This window comes from Lagenorhynchus albirostris, chromosome 16, assembly GCF_949774975.1.
Source record: "Lagenorhynchus albirostris chromosome 16, mLagAlb1.1, whole genome shotgun sequence".
Taxonomy (NCBI): domain Eukaryota; kingdom Metazoa; phylum Chordata; class Mammalia; order Artiodactyla; family Delphinidae; genus Lagenorhynchus; species Lagenorhynchus albirostris.
Window position 1 is genome coordinate 46,155,370 of NC_083110.1, and position 17,711 is coordinate 46,173,080.

Genomic DNA, 17,711 nt, shown 5'->3' on the forward strand with positions numbered 1-17,711 from the left:
ACATATGAAATTGCATCAAGGCCCTTTTCTAGCTCAATCCTTCCCACTGCTCTTTGGAATAAAATCTGGATCCTGTTAACATATACACACTACTATATATATAAAAAACAGATAATCAATGGGGACCTACTATATAGCACAAGGAACTCTACTTAATATTCTGTAACGACCTATATGGAAAGGGAATCTGAGGGAGAATGGATATGTGTATATGTATAACTGAGTTACTTTGCTACGCACCTGAAACTAACACAACATTGTAAATCAACTATACTCCAATATAAAATAAATACTAAATTAAAAAAAAAATCTGGATCCTGGATGTCCAGCCCCTGCCAACCTCTCTGAACGATCCATACCCCTCTGTTCCCAGAGCTTGCTGGCCTCTGAGCTACCTTGGCCTTCCTGCAGTCGCTCTAAGGAGCCTAGCTCCCTTCTGCCTTTGCCCGTGTGTTCCTTCTGTCTGGAGAGACGCACTCATCTCCCCTGGCACACTCCCCTCTCATCCTTGAGATCTCAAGCTAGAAGCCACTGCCCCAGGGTGATGTTCTGATCTCCCTATCACATGCGATCCTGCACTGCACAATAATTATACACAGTATTTCTCCTAGCACCATCACAACTATAATTAAATCATTATTTCTATAATTTAATGGCTGCCCTGCTCCAATAAACCAATCTCTATGGCGACAAGGACTACATCAGTTGAATTCATTTTTGCATCTCCAAATGTCTTAAAAATAGCAGAGTTCAATACATACTTGGGAAGAGGTTAAGCCTTCCTCCTTACACATCCCTGTATTCTCTCTCAAGGAAAACAAAGAGTTGCATTTTTCCTCTGCATCGTCTACGCCTCATAAATTTGTCTTCTAATAACAAAAATTAGGAACCATGAAAAAGCCATGTTGAAATAACAAAGTTCCAAACTGAGAAGCCCCAAGTTGAGCCATCTGGACCACTTTTTTTTTTTTTTGGCGTCGCCACTCGGCGTGCAGGATCTTAGTTCCCCGACCACGGATCGAACCCTCACCCGCCGCAGTGGAAGCACAGAGTCTTAACCACTGGACCACCAGGGAAGTCCCTTGGACCATGTTTGTTTTTAGCTTTGTTTCATGTTATAGAATCATCTTCCTAAAGGGAAGCCCAGTAAGCAGAGCCCACCCACTCCTCAGACCTCACAGGTTGGTCACTAACTCCTCAAGGAGCAAATTAAAGTAACAAGAAAGAACAGAGAACCCTGGGAGGAAGGACTTCCCACTGGTCCACAGTTATCAGAATCTTTTTCACTGTAATTAAGGCTAACGGGAGGCACTCGCTCTATGACAAGAAGTAAAGGGGTGTTGCAAGGCCCTCATACCACGCAGCTTACAGTTAACGGCGGCCACACTTAGCTGCACCCTAACCAGGAGCCAGCCAGTTGGCAAAGTGCTCTCCTCGCGCAGCACCTCATTTAACTGAACTGAATCTTGGCGACCACCCCATGATCCAAGTGACTTTATCCCCATCTGATCACGGAGGCCGAGGAGGTGAAGTCACTTGCTTGGGCTCACAGAGCTAATAAGTGCTGCGACCCAGGAATCAGAAGCAGCTCTGTTGGGCTCCAAATCCTCAGCAAAGTATGTCATTTGGGACCCAGGGTCCTAGTACCAGTGTACCAGTACCCAAAGTGCTGGTACTGAGTGCGAATCACTTGGCTGCTCTGGTCCCAGCTCCCTGGCTCACAGGACCAGAGAAGGGGAGTGACTGGCACAAGATCACACAGCCCGATGGTAGCTAGGTCCAGCCAACAGTTCCATCCCTGTCAGATGGTCCTTCTGACAGACAGCACCTCCCCTCACAAAAGATCCCTAAAATCCTTAGAATAAATGCTCCAAGTTCAAGCTTTCCTAAGGAACGCTGTAATGTTATAAAAATCCTAAAGTAGCCCTTAGAGTTCAGTGAAAGGAAAACAGAAGGACTTTATCACTCTCCTTTCTTGCAGCTGCCACTGGTCTGAATTCACACAAACAGCCCCTTGTCTCTGTGCTGCCATGCAGCTCTTCTAAGCGACAGAAGCCCAGGAACACAGAGGCCCTGGGCCCAGGCCAGCTAGAGCCGAGCTAAACAGGCTAAAAAGCAGGCGGTTCTGACACCCTTTAATCAACCATCATTCACTCTGGAGAAGCAATACACACCATTTTGCACACACTTCTGTACGAGAGCAAGTGGAATAAGGCCTGAGCCGTCGAAGTCACCCGTGCACACTGAACAGCACACAGCACCCTGATTTTTATGATCCCGGTGGCAAAACCATCACTGCATCCAGGTCAGTTTACCGTGGACTCCAACCCCCTTGCCCTCTTCCAGAATGAGGCGGCTAACAGCCAGCAGCCTGGTATACACCACCTACCGGCCACCGCTGGGCCTGCCGGGCCAGACCAAGGCAGCAGCTATATGCACCTGGTGTGTGGAAGCTCTTCTGAAGAATCACCCCTAAATGGCCTCATCTAGGGGCTTCAGGAGCTTCAAACACCAACATGCAAACATCCCAGAGCAACCAGTGCCAGGAGAACTTCTGTTGTGACAAGGCCTCCAGACCAGCAGCTGCCCTGGTTACCGTGAGCCCCAGCTCAGCCTGGGACGGACGAGGCCCACGTCATCCCCCAAGACAGAGCCCATCAGGGACGACTCACGGAGGGCTGGCTGAAGGTGGACTCACCCACTCGCTGCAGACCCAGCTGCCGAGCCAGAGCCACCGGCCACAACGCGTGACGCCCCCGAGGGTGCTGTGCGCTAGCAGTGCTCCATTTAAAACTCGTTAAAAGCCACTCGTTCTGTGAGACCTTCTGTTAAGTGAAAATAATGCCTATGAGGGCACCTCAAATATTCAAAGAGCTAAACGATCTAAGGGTATCAAGAGGGTCACCATCTGGGTATGCTGCCCACACTTGAGGACTGAGATGTAGGGGATATAACTTTAAGAGGTCCCCACTGTCCCTGAAGGAGGAAGGGTGATGTGAACCCTAGAGCTGCAACCTGGGGCAAGTTACACGAGCTTCTACCGCTCACTTCCCTCAGCGGCAGATTGGGGTTGACAACCGCTCTCTCGGTACCACAGTGGAATTTCACGTGCAACAAAGGAAGTCACCCTCTGGCACAGTGACTGGCACATAATAAACCATAAACAAATGCTCGCTTCCTTCTTTAAGGCTTTTAAAGAGCTTACTTTCTTCAGCATTACGCATTCCTTTTCCCTTTTATTAATTTCTCAAAATCTTCTTTCAAAACTAACAACCCACAACTACTCTAATTCCAGCAGTTCAGTTTATTTTCCTTAAGGACATGTGTGGAAAAGAATGTCAAGATGTATGTCCAATGATGGTCACTCCATCATTATTTGTGACCTTCAAAAAAAAGTAACAGCTACTAACTAGAATCCAATTACAGCACTTACAATAAAACAGGTAGCTCAGTGAATGCTAATAAAAGGAAAGTGCTTTAAAGTATAGCTTTACATAGTATGATCAAACATGGGATTAAAAACTTAAATAAACATATATAAATAAATATATATTACATATATGCTAGCTTTGGTATCCAAATAATTTACCAGTGGGAAGGACAAAAGGAATAAGGGTGGGAGGATGTGGTAGGCAAAATAACGGCCCCCCGTCCACATCCTAACCCCCCCAGAACCTGTGACTATGTTACCTTACACAGCAAAAGGGGCTTTGCAGATGTGATAAATTAAGGATATTGACATGGGAAGAGTAGCCTGGATTATCCAGGTGGCCCCAGTCTAATCACATGGGTCCTTAAAATCAGAGACCCTTTCCTGGATTTGACTACAAAAAAATGGTCGGAGAGAAGATGGAGGAAGAGGCCATGGGCCAAAGAACACTGGCAGCCTCTTGAAGCCAGGAAAGGGCAAAAGCCTCGGACATGTTGATTTTAACCCAGTGAGACCCATGCTGGGCTTCTGACTTGCAGAAGCATTAAGAGAATAAATTTGTGTCGTTTCATAACATTGACGTTGTAGTAATTAATTATACCAGCAATAGAAACTAATAGAGGGGGTAAATTACTTATAATTTTATATCTTTCCTGATAATCTGAATATTTACTGTATACATTATATATATACAAATATATTGCTTTTACTTTAACACTTATTTAGTTGGGGAGGAAGGGAAGAAATTCTTTGCCCCATTTCAATGTAATGATTCCCTGATCACAAAAGCTTTCATACAGCACTTGTCTCCTCCTGCCTGAAAAATCGGGCGCTCTCTTTCAGGACCAAACAAAAGCCTCCTTACACACCAAGGCCCGACTCAAGTGATGCATCCCAGGTCAGGGCCTCCTCCTTAGGGGTCTCCCCTACAGCTGACCTTAAGGGGGCTGCACAGAGCTCTGTCAACCCTGCTGGATGGTGAGCTCCTTAAAAACAGGGCTTGAGGCTTATTTGCCTGTGTAAACCCAACCCCTCATAACATGCATAACATGTGGTTAATGATTAAGTGTTTGCTCAGCTGAAAAAGACTACTGGATCACATTAAATCCAAGCCAATCTAGTAAACCCTGGTTTTAAATTAACAAGGAGCCTTCTGCTGGGAAAAGACTGTTGTAACCTCACATGCATTATCCAGCTATCTATTCCATAAAGGTAGAAGTTATATCCTTCAACCTCACAAATCACAGTTAACAGATCATAGTTAAATCCTCCTTCAAAATCAAATTTTGAGGAGACTTCCCTGGTGGTGCAGTGGTTAAGAATCCGCCTGCCAATGCAGGGGACACAGGTTCGAGCCCTGGCCTGGGAAGATCCCATGCCGCGGAGCAACTGAGCCCGTGAGCCACAACTACTGAGCCTGCACCCTAGAGCCTGCGAGCCACAACTACTGAAGCCCACGCGCCTAGAGCCTGTGCTCCGCAACAAGAGAAGCCACCGCAGTGAGAAGCCCGCACACCCCAGCAAAGAATAGCCCCTGCTCGCCACAACTAGAGAAAGCCCGCACGCAGCAACGAAGACCCAACGCGGCCAAAAATAAATAAATAAATAAATTTTTTTAAAACTCAAATTCTGACTTCGATTTACAAAGGATGGTGGTTATCAAGAGATACTGCTTCAGAGCTCCAGGGCATTGAATTTACAGTCTGAATCTTCTAGTTCCTGCTGTAGACATTTGTGAGTTATATTTAAACTATACTGGCTGTAGTGCTGAAGTTAGCCTTCCTTCCTCCCATCAAATCAAAACACTGGGTTTCCCCAATAGGATATTTTCTCATCCATTCTAGGGGGAAAAAAAAAAAAATCACAGCACAGTTGTTATGGCTGAGATTTAAAACAATCCAAAACAGAAGTCTACTCCATTAATGACTGTTTTAATGGCAAAGAAGCCAGGAGAGGAGACAGAGTGACATCTGATTAAATATTCACATACTAAAGACTGCATCCGCTAAAGCAAGAACCAGAAGCTTTTGTTTTAATATCCCAGCAGCATTCTGTTTAAAAAGATTAGAGCATCCATCTCTATGGTGACAGTTATTTCCATTGCTCAATTAGAGGCCAAAGTAGTGAAGAGGTTACACTCCTGTGTTTGAACGAGACATCTTATATAACCAATGACTTCACAAATCCTTACAAATCGTGGACAAGTGACAGACACTGAATTCTTCATGGGTATTTAAGCCAAAGAACATCATTAATTATTCATTTTTGTCGGTGGTTGTGTTTTCATCTTAAAGTCAGATTTACTGGGGTATAATTTACATGCAATAACTTGTCATTTTTAGGTAACAGTTCTATGAGTTTTTACCAAAACATATAGTCATGTAATCATCACCACAATTGAGATACAGACTATTTCATACATTCCAAAAAGTTCCCTATGCCCTTTGAAAGTCAATCTTCTCCCCCATTCCCAGCCCCTGGCAACCACTGATCTGTTTTCTAACCCTATACTTTTGTCTTTTCCAGGATGTCATACGAATGGAATCATACAGTAAGTACCCTTTTGAGTCATACAGAATGTACCTTTTTGGCTTCTTTCACATAACATAATGCATTTGAGATTCTTCCAGATAGTTGTGTTTGTTCTTTGTTAGTACTGAGTAATAGTCCATTGATGTCCAGTTTGTTTATCCACTCACTTGTTGAAGGACATGTGAGTTTTTTTCAGTTATGGGCAGTTAGAAATAAAGCTGCTGCTGGGTATTCCCTGGCTGTCCAGTGGTTAGGACTCTGCACTTTCACTGCGGAGGGCCCGGGTTCAATCCCTAGTAGGGGAATTAAGATCTCGCAAGCAGTAAGGCACAGCCAAAATAAATAAATATTTAAAAAATAAAGCTGTTGCAAATATTAGCCTACAGGTTTCTGTGTGAACAGAGGTCACTCCTCCTGGGTAAATACCTAGGAATGAAAGTGCTATTTTGTATGGTAAGTATATATTTAACTTTGTAAAAAACTACATGTTTTCCAAAGTGGCTGTACCATTTTACATTCCCACCAGCAATGCAAGAGAGTTCAAGTTGTTCTGTATCTTTGTCAGCACTTGGTAATATCTATTTTTGTTTCATTTGCCTTTTTTTTTTTTTTTTAGCTATAGGTATGTAGTGGTATCTCATTGTGTTTTTCTTTTAACCTTTGATTCTGAAAAAAAAAAAATTTTTTTTGGCCACGCCACACATCTACGGTTAGTTCCCCAAATAGGGATTGAACCCGCGCCCTTGACAGGGAAAGTGCAGAGTCCTAACCACTGGACCACCAGGGAATTCCTGAAATAATTTTAGACTCACACAGAAGTTGCAAAAACAGTGGAAAGCTCCCATGTATTCCCCTCTTATCTTACATAACCACAATATAAGTATCAAAAGCAAGAACTTGACATTGGTACAATACTGTTAACTAAACTACAGACCTTGTTCAGATTTCATTAGTTTTTACATGTACAGTTCCTGTCCCCTTTTTTTGCATACAGTTCTATAAAATTTTATCACATGTATAGATTCATATAAACACTACTACAACCCGGATATAGATCTGTTCCATCAAAGCACATTCTATTTTGAAAAGACCTTTTAGGTTTTGCAAACACCATCTGCTGGAAGGGACTTTGGTAAATGATGACTTTCTTCTGCCCTTTTTCCTTGACCAAATTAAAAGTCTGTTATCCAAAATTAAAAAGAAAGAAAAAGAAAAAAGAAACAGACTCACAGATATAGAGAACATACTAGTGGTTACCAGTGGGGAGAGGGAAGGGGGCAGGGGCAAGATATGAGGTAGGGGATTAAGAGGTACAAACTCTTAGGTATAAAATGGGCTACAAGTATATTGTACAACACAGGGAATATAGCCAATATTTTATAATAACTACAAATGGAGCATAATCTTTAAAATTTGTGAATCACTATGTTGTACACCTGAAACTTACATAATATTGTACATCAACCATACCTCAACTTAAAAAAATGAAAAAAAAAAGTCAGTTATCTATTCTCAGACTGTGCTGTGCAAAGTCTCTGTGTGTTGACAGAGAAGTTCACTTCTCTGGATGGGTGTCTGTCCTGTTCATTCTTTCCTTATTATAGACCAAGCCCAGTGCAGGCAGTATGGATAAAAGGTTGACGAGAAAGCAATAGTTCTTGTCTTTAAAATAACTTGAGTAGAGAGGTATTTACACACACACACAATTACAAACTGAGATAAGTACCATCCATGAATGAAAAGTCAAAGGTCCACTGAAACTAAAACACGATCTGGTTTGGACTGGGAGGACCTTGTGACTTAGCCTCATCCTGAGACTTAGTATTTGAGGCCTTTCCACAGAAATAGGGCATCTAAGTATCTGAGCTGTTGAGCAGTGAGTATGTAACCAACAAATTCTTAGAGCAGAAGAATATAAGGAAGCCCTCCAGCGCTGAGAAACCATACCAAGGACTGCTTATCTTCTTAGGTCAAAGCCTGGCCCCAAAGATATAGAGAATTGGCACCTGCCCATGTGTTACTTTAGGGATATCTACAGCCCTCAATGTTTCTTTCCAACCACCTGCCACAGTGAACCAAATCCACCATTAGAGATCTTTTAGTTATAGAGGTGTCCCTCTGCTCTACACTAGTCACAGTGAAATGCCATCAGCAAAGGGGGACATAGGAAACCCCCACTGGCTTCTGGCTGATGACTGGTATGACCCTCTCCTCCTGTCCCGGGGGCCCACTTCCACATCTTCCAGGGCACAGTTGCTTCCTCTCCCCTTGGGTCCTCACTATAGCTGGTTCATGTTTTTATTAGGAGTAATCTCTGTTTGTTCCCACGTTTCTCTCCCCTTCTCTACCAATAGCACAAACAGTCCGACCCATCTCTGTATCTCCTGGCATCTGCACCCCAGCTCCCATGCACACAGTAGGTGGTCAACAAATGCTTTGTGAATATTCAAGGCACGACTATCAGATTACAATGTGTGAAGCGGGCCCTTGAGGGATTGGATGGGTCTCAACATGAAAGACACCCATGGAGGCATGAGACAGTTGGTGCATTTCAAGAATTGTACCACAAGGTTCTAAATGTAACAGCAGGATGCTTGGGCACTGGACAGAGGGGAGGGCAGGACAAAAGGAGATGTGTGAGGGAGTAAGAGATAAGATGTGCCCACACACGATGAAGCTCAGGACCAGCCCAGCATGACACTTGCCGGGAAAACGGCAGCTAGACTGGTGGAGAGGAAGAAGGGAGAGGGCAGGCTCTTTCTCCGAGACTTGCTTCCGAGGGCATGTGCCATGAGCTGGGCTCGGGGGGGAGGCCAGGAATTCAAAAAGGAAGTAGGCATGTGCAAAAGCTGCTGTGGGACTCAGCCGGGAAATCAGGAAGAACTGAGAGCAAGAGAATAAAAAAATTCCCCAAAGCAGCTAGTTCGTAGTACATGCTTCTGCCTCTTTCCAGAGAGACTCTAATCTTTTCCTTAAAGTCACACATGGCTTCCAAAACACCCTGGGGCCGTCTGTGCAAAAGGCAATGACCTGTGTCTGAAGGCCTGGGAGTGCTGGCTACAATCCTGAAATGCCTCCTGAGCCAGCCAAGAGGCCAGGAAGTCTCCAGGCCCACTAAAGAGCTGATGAGAAAATACAATAAGGCACTGCTCTTGGCCCTGCACTAGTGGAGCCTCTTACACAGAGAAATTGTACATTCAGTGATTAGTAAATGCAGGAACTGACAAATCAAAACACTCACTGTTTTGCAATCTTAAAACAGTTGTTTTGGGCTTATTTTAAAGTATCAGAAAACTACTCTAGCCCATGTTTGCAAAATCACTAGCTGCTGCAATAAATGACCACATGGCTTTTAACCAAGACTTTCTCTTAACCAGCACCTTGGCCTCTGCCACCCCAAGGCAGACCAGGGTGATACGTGGAGTGGACATGAGCGTAAACCCCCTAAAGAGGGGAGGCCACCACGGGCAGCCACGCTTCTCAGGGGCAGCCAGCTCGGAGAGTCACCAGGTGATGATGTGAAATATATTCAAAAACTAATAGGGATACCCTTCTTATCAGTTTTGCTCACAATTTTTCTATTATGCTCATATATGGGTAATAAGTGCTACCATTACGATGCTAGTTGCTAAAAACTTTGAGCTCCCCAGATGCAGGATGCTTAGTACTGGCAGGTCTCGGTCCCGCAAGTTCAGGTTACAAAAAATTGTTTGCACTCTCTGTGTTAACCAGGGTTTCAACCCAATTCCTGGTAACACTGTATATACCACAAGGTACTACAGAAACTGGCAACCACTGGGTGGTTTTCAGGGGCCTCTGGGGAAGAGAGCAAAGTGAGGAAAACAGCCCTTCTCAGCTCCAGTTCAGAAAGGTCACCAGACACTGCAATGACGCTCTCTGGCCCCCAGAGTACTATCAACTGAAAAAAAATGCACAGCCTAAAAGCTGAGAATTATGTTTTATCCGGAAACCTTACTGAGGACTATAGCCCGGGATGGCAGCCTCGCAGATAGCTCTGAGGAACTCGTTCAAAGAGGTGAGGGAGGAGCCAGAAGATACAGGAAATTTTACTGAAAAAAAAAAAAAAAAAAAAAAATTCTAGTTGAACATCAAAAGATTACACTAATCACAAAAAACAGACATCTCAGGTTAATTTACATATGGGGAAGATGCAAGAGTCTGGGTTTATTGAAATCATTCCTTTGATATGCATCTTAACTATCTAGGGCCAGTTCCTATTCCTCTGCATCCTGAATTCCCTTCAGGGTGCACCATGGGGGTAACTGCACCCTGACGGCTGGTGGCTTGATGGCTGGCAGCCTGTGTTTTTCCATCCTGAGTTCCCCTCAGGGTACGAGGTCTGGGCAGCTGCAGTGGCCAATGGCTTTATGGCCACAACATCCTTTGTTTAATAAAATGGCAGGCGTCATTCTTCTTGTCCACAGTACTCACCCCAGCGTGGCCTCCAACCAGACACACGTTTTCCCCAAGTGCTTGAACCTCTAATTTACCTTCTCTGCTTCTTCTCCAACCCACTCCCATCCCAAACCCAAAACTCCCTTCTCAATCAGTTCAGTCAGGAAACAGACAATCAACGGTGTGAAAGACACAAAGGCTTCTCCCACCTCAGAGGTTGAAATAACCGTATGTGGGATGTTAAAATATCTCCTAAGTCCTCATTCACCCAAAAGCTATTACAATAATTGATTTAAAGATGAGGATGGCACTAAAAATGCATTAAACGCATACCATCAATTAATGAGATCAGTATTAAGCTTTATATTAAGCTCCAAATCATGCCACTTAAGCCCCAACAGTTTTACTGTATTTATATACATTTTTTTAAACTATAAGCTCTTTAGCACAAATATTCCTAACTGCTCTTTCACATCGTAAATTGGAACTGGGTTATTCTTCAGCAACAGGATGCTGCCAGGGAGAAGTGGGAACTGTTTACAAAATGACCAAGAGGAAATGTCACTCCCCTTGTACTTTCAAACCCATAAAGAACAACTATGAATCAAAGCTGGGCTGAAATCGCATTTCACTTCCAACTGTACTCCTACCCAAGGAAAGGAAGCACATTGTTAAGTTCAAAAGACCCAAACATGACATCAAAAAGCTGCCTGTGAGCACCAAACAAAAGATATTTCATATAATTAACCTACAAATGCTAAAAATGCAGTTATGACTCCACCTATATGCCATTGTGTTCCATCGTAGGTATTTCTTTCTTTTTTTTTTTTAATTAATTAATTTATTTTTGGCTGCGTTGGGTCTTCGTTGCTGCGTGGGCTTTCTCTAGTTGCCGCGAGCGGGGGCTACTCTTTGTTGCAATCCGGGGGCTTCTCATTGCGGTGGCTTCTCATTGCAGAGCACAGGCTCTAGGCACTCAGGCTTCAGTAGTTGTGGCATGCGGGCTCAGCAGTTGTGGCTCGTGGGCTCTAGAACACAGGCTCAGTAGTTGTGGCGCACGGGCTTAGTTGCTCCGTGGCATGTGGGATCTTCCCAGATCAGGGCACGAACCCATGTCCCCTGCATTGGCAGGTGGATTCTTAACCACTGCACCGCCAGGGAAGTCCCTTTCATAGGTATTTCTAAAGGATGCAGTCTAAGTGAAATGCCCATTTTTCCCAGCTAATGTGAGGACAAGGAGAAGGGAAACCAACATTTTGGCAATTGTCTACCCACCATGGGTACCAAACTTTGATATAATAAGAATTTGAGGGCTTCCCTGGTGGCGCAGAGGTTAAGAATCTGCCTGCCAATGCAGGGGACACAGGTTCGAGCCCTGGTCCAGGAAGATCCCACATGCCGCGGAGCAACTAAGCCCGTGCACCACAACTACTGAGCCTGTGCTCTAGAGCCGGCGAGCCACGACTACTGAGCCCACATGCCACAACTACTGAAGCCCGCGCACCTAGAGCCTGTGCTGTGCAAGAGAAGCCACTGCAATGAGATGCCCGTGCACCGCAACGAAGAGTAGCCCCCACTCGCTGCAACTAGAGAAAGCCCGCGCGCAGCAACAAAGACCCAACACACTCAAAAAATAAAATAAAATTTAAAAATATATAAAAAAAAGAATCTGAAATTGCAAAATGTCTCTTAATATCCATTCTCCCTTTCTTCCTTAATAACAGAACCCTCACTTTTTAAAACTGGCCCCTAGAATAAGAAGCAATTCACAGACTCTTTTGCAGCTAGGTGTGGCCATGTGGCTATGTTCTAGCCCAGAAGTTCTCCAAGTGGGGTCCTCCCAAGAGGCCTATCTTTTAGGTAATCCATGAGGCCAAAACTATTTTTTATAATAATATTAAGATGATATTTGCCTTTTTAATGTTCTTTCTCTGTGAGTATCGGGGGAGTTTTTCAGAGGGTACATGACACATTATGCCACAACAGACTGAATGCAGAAGCTAATTCGAGAATCCAGGTACTTTCTATGAAGCCAGACATTAAAAGAGATTTATAAAAATGTATAGCAGTGGTAGTCTTCTCACTAATAGTTGGAAAATAGTTATTTTCCCCCCCAAAAAGTAATTTATGCTAACCTGTGATCGTTTATTATTTTAAAATAAATTAATATTTTTAAAATTTCTCACTTTTAATTTCTAACAAAATATTTGCATTAGTTTCCTATTGCTGCTATAACAAATCACTACAAATAGGTAGCTTAAAATGACACAAATTATAGTTCTGGAGGTCAGAAGTCTAAAAAGGGGCCTTCCAGGGCTAAAATGAAGACGTTAGCAGGGCTGAGTTCCTCCTGAAGCAGGGGAGAATGTGTCCCTTGCCTTTTCCAGCTTCTGGAGGCCACGATGGGGAGGAAGGCGGAGCAGCAGATGAAGCATCGCTTGCCCCGCGGCTCACCTCCTGCTGTGCGGCCCGGCGGGGGGGTGGGGCTGGGGACCCCTGCTTTAAGGTAACAGTCATGGCAGGGACAGAGAGGGGCTAACCCTTGTTTGTGTAAAGGATCAACAGGTCACATATTTCCCATCCTTGGGGCCAAGGAGACACTGTACCTGCTCAGAAAGGCTCTTCGGGGGTCAAAAAGGAGGGGGCACCACCCCATAATATGTGATGCCAAGGCCCCCCACAAGCCTCTGGGCTGGAATCCATCTTGGAAAAAAGTTGTGCACGCATGTTGGGGAGGCTAGGGCGGGTCAGGTGGAAAAAGAAACCAGATAATTGGCCAAAGGTAAACAAAGACCCAGAAGAACTGACCTATATAAGTGACTTAACCGCCTCTTCACTGCACTACCCCTCATTAGGAAGGACGCCCACACCCTCTCTCTCCGGGTGTGCATCTCTGCCTTGCTTCTGTCTTAACTAAACAAACTTGTTTCTCTGCGTGCTGTCCCACTTGTTGTTGTGCTATGTCTCTAATAATAAACTTTTTACCTGTTTTTACAGTTTTTGCCTCCTTGAGAAATGCATTTTTCAATGGGGGAAAGGGCCAGGAGAATTTTGCTTCTAGCCTCTAGCCCCTGGTGGACCAGCAGCTAGGATTCTGCTTTTCATCCAGGCTACCCAGGTTCAATTCCTGGGCCGGGAACTAAGACCTCGCTTCAAGCCACCTCTCACTGCTGTCTCTCGGAGATCACTGCCTCCCTCAAAAGGACTCATTTGATTACACTTGAGTCCACTTGGATAATCTAGGATAATCTCCTCACCTCGAGATCCTTAATGATCACACATACAGTCTCTTTTGCCATGTAAAGTAACATATGCATCTGTTCTGGGGATTAGGAATATAGACATCTTTGGGGGCTATTTCTCTGCCTGCCACAGAATGCTAGCTACAACTCATACAAGCAAAGCTCTTTGGGTCCCTCAGTCATTTTTAAGAGTATAAAGGGTCCTTACACCAAAACATTTGAGAACCAATTGCTCCAGCATATGAATAGATTAGGTGGGAAAACTAAAACACAGAAAAGCTCAGTGATTAACCAAATCCGAACAGCCTGTAAGCAGACATTCAACTTGAAGCCAGGTGTTCCGGCTACTGATGAACCTCGTACGGCTCCCTCTATGCCGTGCTTCCCACCCCGAACACCCAGACTGAGACAAAGGCAAATAAAAATTAATTTTGTGAGCATGTTTGCAGGCATCAGACAAAGGGCGTGACAACAAGCATTCAGATGTGAACTTGGTGAGCAACAGGGAAGGCAGGTTGGAGGAGAAGGTTTTTAAAACAATCTTACTTTTCAAAACCTTCTTTAGAAATACACAAATTTATGATGTCACGTGAGAAAGGAGGAATATGTTACAAATGGCCAAGTATTCCAGTGCCGAGCCTGAGAGCGGTAACTGTTCTTCATCTAGAGGAGCACGATCAGGACCATAGCTCATGAGACCCAGGGAGCGTGTGAAACAAAACACAGCTCTGGATCACGTGATGGGGCCTGGTGACCAAACTCAGATTTATGGTCACTCGTCTCGACAACGTCTGCCAAGCCCCAGTTTTGACGGCCTAACTGAAAAGGACACCTGAAAGACCACGTTCTTGGGCTGTCCCTCTGCACCCTTTTGATACAACCAGAGCCACAATTTTGCAGCAGGAAAGAAACTGCACTCAGGTGAACTGTGTTCAAATCAAGCTAATGACCCAAATCACAACCTTCAAGGGAATATACATATTTACAGTTAAAAGAGGGAAACTGGGAGGCTCAAAGGACCAGTTCTTGCTCTACCAAATGAACTGCCTGGCCCAGGCCACAGAACTGGGGGTGGTGGTAATCAGACCCATGCAGTGTGCACCTGTGAATGATGGCTCTCCAGCCTAGAAGGCCAGGCAGGGCCTCCTCAGGAACCACTGGCCTCACCTGGTAAACTTCTCCAGTTCTACTTCATCTCTTTCCCAGCTCTCCAGCTGAAGTTTCTAGACTGCTCAGCTAACTAAGCCAAACCAGCAGTAGTACCTGAACTGCCAGCCAATAACCCAAGCATATGAGGACACAGAGTAAGTAACCACTCATTAGAATTTGTTATCCAAGGGAGGAAAAGCCACAGAATTATCTGGTATTTATATCTTCCAAGTGAAAGTATGGGTCCCACAGAAGGCAGTCCCTCAAAGAATCTCTAGTCACAGAGCTCAGCATTCCCTGGGAATGTTTTCACTGCCTGCTTTTTCTAGGATTACACTAGTATTACAAAAATACAACCTGTAACCTACAAAGATTTTGCAGGTTAGAAACATTCCTAACATGTCACTGTTGTCACAAAATCCTAATCCACACACCCCTGTCAAATCTGTGTAGCCTCTGAAAAGGTATGATTGCCTACAGGTGATGTTGCTGCTGCAGAATGACTAAAAAACTATCAAATCAGCATTCTCAGTTGACATCTATTTTGAAATAATTTTTTTTTCATGTGCCAAAGCACAAGGCAAGTTAACATTTTATAGACCAAAAACTTCAAGCTGCTTTCTATGTCCATTAAGGGGATATAGAATGTAAGGTCATGGAGTTTACAGAGATGATGCCCCTTATTCACAACAGCAAACATCTATTTTCTCTACTCTCCATCTGCAGGCAGAGATCCACATTATCTAAGATACCGAACAGAAAGAAAAATGACACTTTAACAGAAAATAGACTAGAACTCTGTTCTTATGAGTTATTCTAAAAGTAGTGAATACTGTCTTCTTCCAACTTCCAAGAAGTAAATATTCAATGGATCAACTAGAAAAAGAACCCAGGCAAAAGTGGAAGGATAGAGTATGTGATATGAATACAGATGTGGTTTACCTGGCTTTCAAAGAGATCAGTATTTCATTATTTTCCAGTCCCTTGGTGAAATAAAGTAATTTACCATGTAAAGTTTAAAGGATTTAAGAAAACTGATAGGGCTTCCCTGGTGGCGCAGTGGTTGAGAGTCCGCCTGCTGATGCAGGGGATGCCGGTTCGTGCCCCGGTCTGGGAGGATCCCACACGCCGCGGAATGGCTAGGCCCGTGGGCAATGGCCGCTGGGCATGCGCGTCCGGAGCCTGTGCTCCACAGCGGGAGAGGCCACAGCAATGAGAGGCCCACGTACCGCAAAAAAAAAAAAAAAAAAAAAAAACTTTCTAACACATTGGGTAGCTCCAGGTAGAGAAACAAATCCCAAGAGGTTAAGAACAGTGCACTGAAACCTAAGCAAAGAAGAGAGCAGCAGTCACCCTGGAGACAACTACAAATACCAGCAATGAAATGAACAGGGCATCTAGACCTTTAGCTTTCAGCCAGGTGGGGAAAGCCCAACCTGAAACCAGGAATTCCAAAGGGAACAAAAGTGGTCCTGGTCCTGTAGCATCCTCCTGGCTCCAAATTTCAAGAAGTAAGATCTCAAGATTCCAAGACATAATTATCAAAAAAGCCAAAAAAATTTATATCAAATAAGATATAATTATCAAACAAATACATAATTAAAATTCACCATGCACACTAGGAAACAAGCCACAGAAACAGATTTAGATCACCAAAGATTTCAGATACTGGCATTATCAAATACAGAATATGAAATAGCTCAGTTTGGTGCTGTTTAAAGAGATGAAAGATGGAGTAAAAAGAAAATGAGTAAGCAAAAAGACACCATCAAAAAAATATTCACACAGGTTTGCAGCAGCAGAAGAACCTTTAGAAATGAAGAAATATAATCACTGAAATTAAAAACTCAGTGGATGGGTTAAATAAAAGATTCAACACAGCTGAAGAGAGAATTACTGGACTGAAAGCTAAATCTTAAGAAATTACCCAAATGAAGCAGAGAAAGACAAGGAAGAAGATATCCAATATGAATTAAAAGACATGAAGAATAAAGAGAAGTCCTAACATCTATTTAATCAAAACCAGAAGGAGACAATGGAGAAAATGTAGGAGAGACAGTATTCAAAGCATTAATAGCTGAGAAATTTTCAGAGCTGATGAATGATGTGAACTCACAGATACATAAATCACAACAAATATAAACAGGAAGCTGTACATAAACATGTTGTAGTGAAACTGCAGTAATCCAACAACAAATAAGTAAGCCAAATCATCTACTAAAGAATGGCAAATGAAAGATTAACAGATTTAACAGCAAAACTGAAAGCCATGAGATAGTGGAATGGTATATTATACACTCACAATGCTGGGAGAAAAATAACTGTCAGGTAAGAACTCTGAGAGTGAAATAAAGACATTCTAACATAAATCAAAACTGAGAGAAGTTACCACCAAAATATTTTAAGGAAAGAAAATTCTAAAGAAGGCAAATCTCACCAGAGAAAAGGCAAAGGACAGAAGAAGGGAAGAGAAGCAAGATATAGTAAACACAGAGATAAAGTGAAACAAATACTATCTCTAATAACAATTGTCTAATTTGTATGGTGAAACATATAACAGAACTGACTGAAAAGAACACATAAGTACAGAAGAACACAGTCTTCATTAGGTGTCCTATGAGTTTTGTATTATTCTGGAAGGGGATAAGAGGACCTTAACTACTGATTAACTTTAAAACTATTAAGTGTACACAGTGTACTTTCAGGGTAATCATTAGAAGAACAGAAAGAAAATGCATAATTTCCAAATGAACAGAGAAAAAATACTGAATGAGAACACAAATCAACAAAAACTTCAATCAAAGAGAATGAAGGTTAGCAATGAAACTGCAACATAGTTAAAAGAGAGACTGTTAGACTACATTTCAAAAACCAAAACCAAAAAAAAAAAAAAACAGAAACAAACAAAACTGCACTAGCCATGCAAGAAAAGACTGAGAAGT

General features: G+C 43.3%; 1 protein-coding gene across 10 annotated transcripts in view; it reads right to left on the reverse strand.

The window, feature by feature from the left end:
- SGMS1 (sphingomyelin synthase 1) overlaps positions 1 to 17,711 on the reverse strand; it is a 291,522-nt gene that overhangs the window by 180,611 nt on the left and 93,200 nt on the right. Inside the window, exon 5 of one of the 10 annotated variants that reach the window (XM_060125538.1) lies at positions 9,939 to 10,032. The exons of the other annotated variants lie outside the window; for them this stretch is intronic. The gene's annotated coding sequence lies outside the window, so the exon portion shown is untranslated. The remainder of the gene's footprint in view (positions 1 to 9,938; positions 10,033 to 17,711) is intronic. 10 annotated transcript variants of the gene reach the window in all.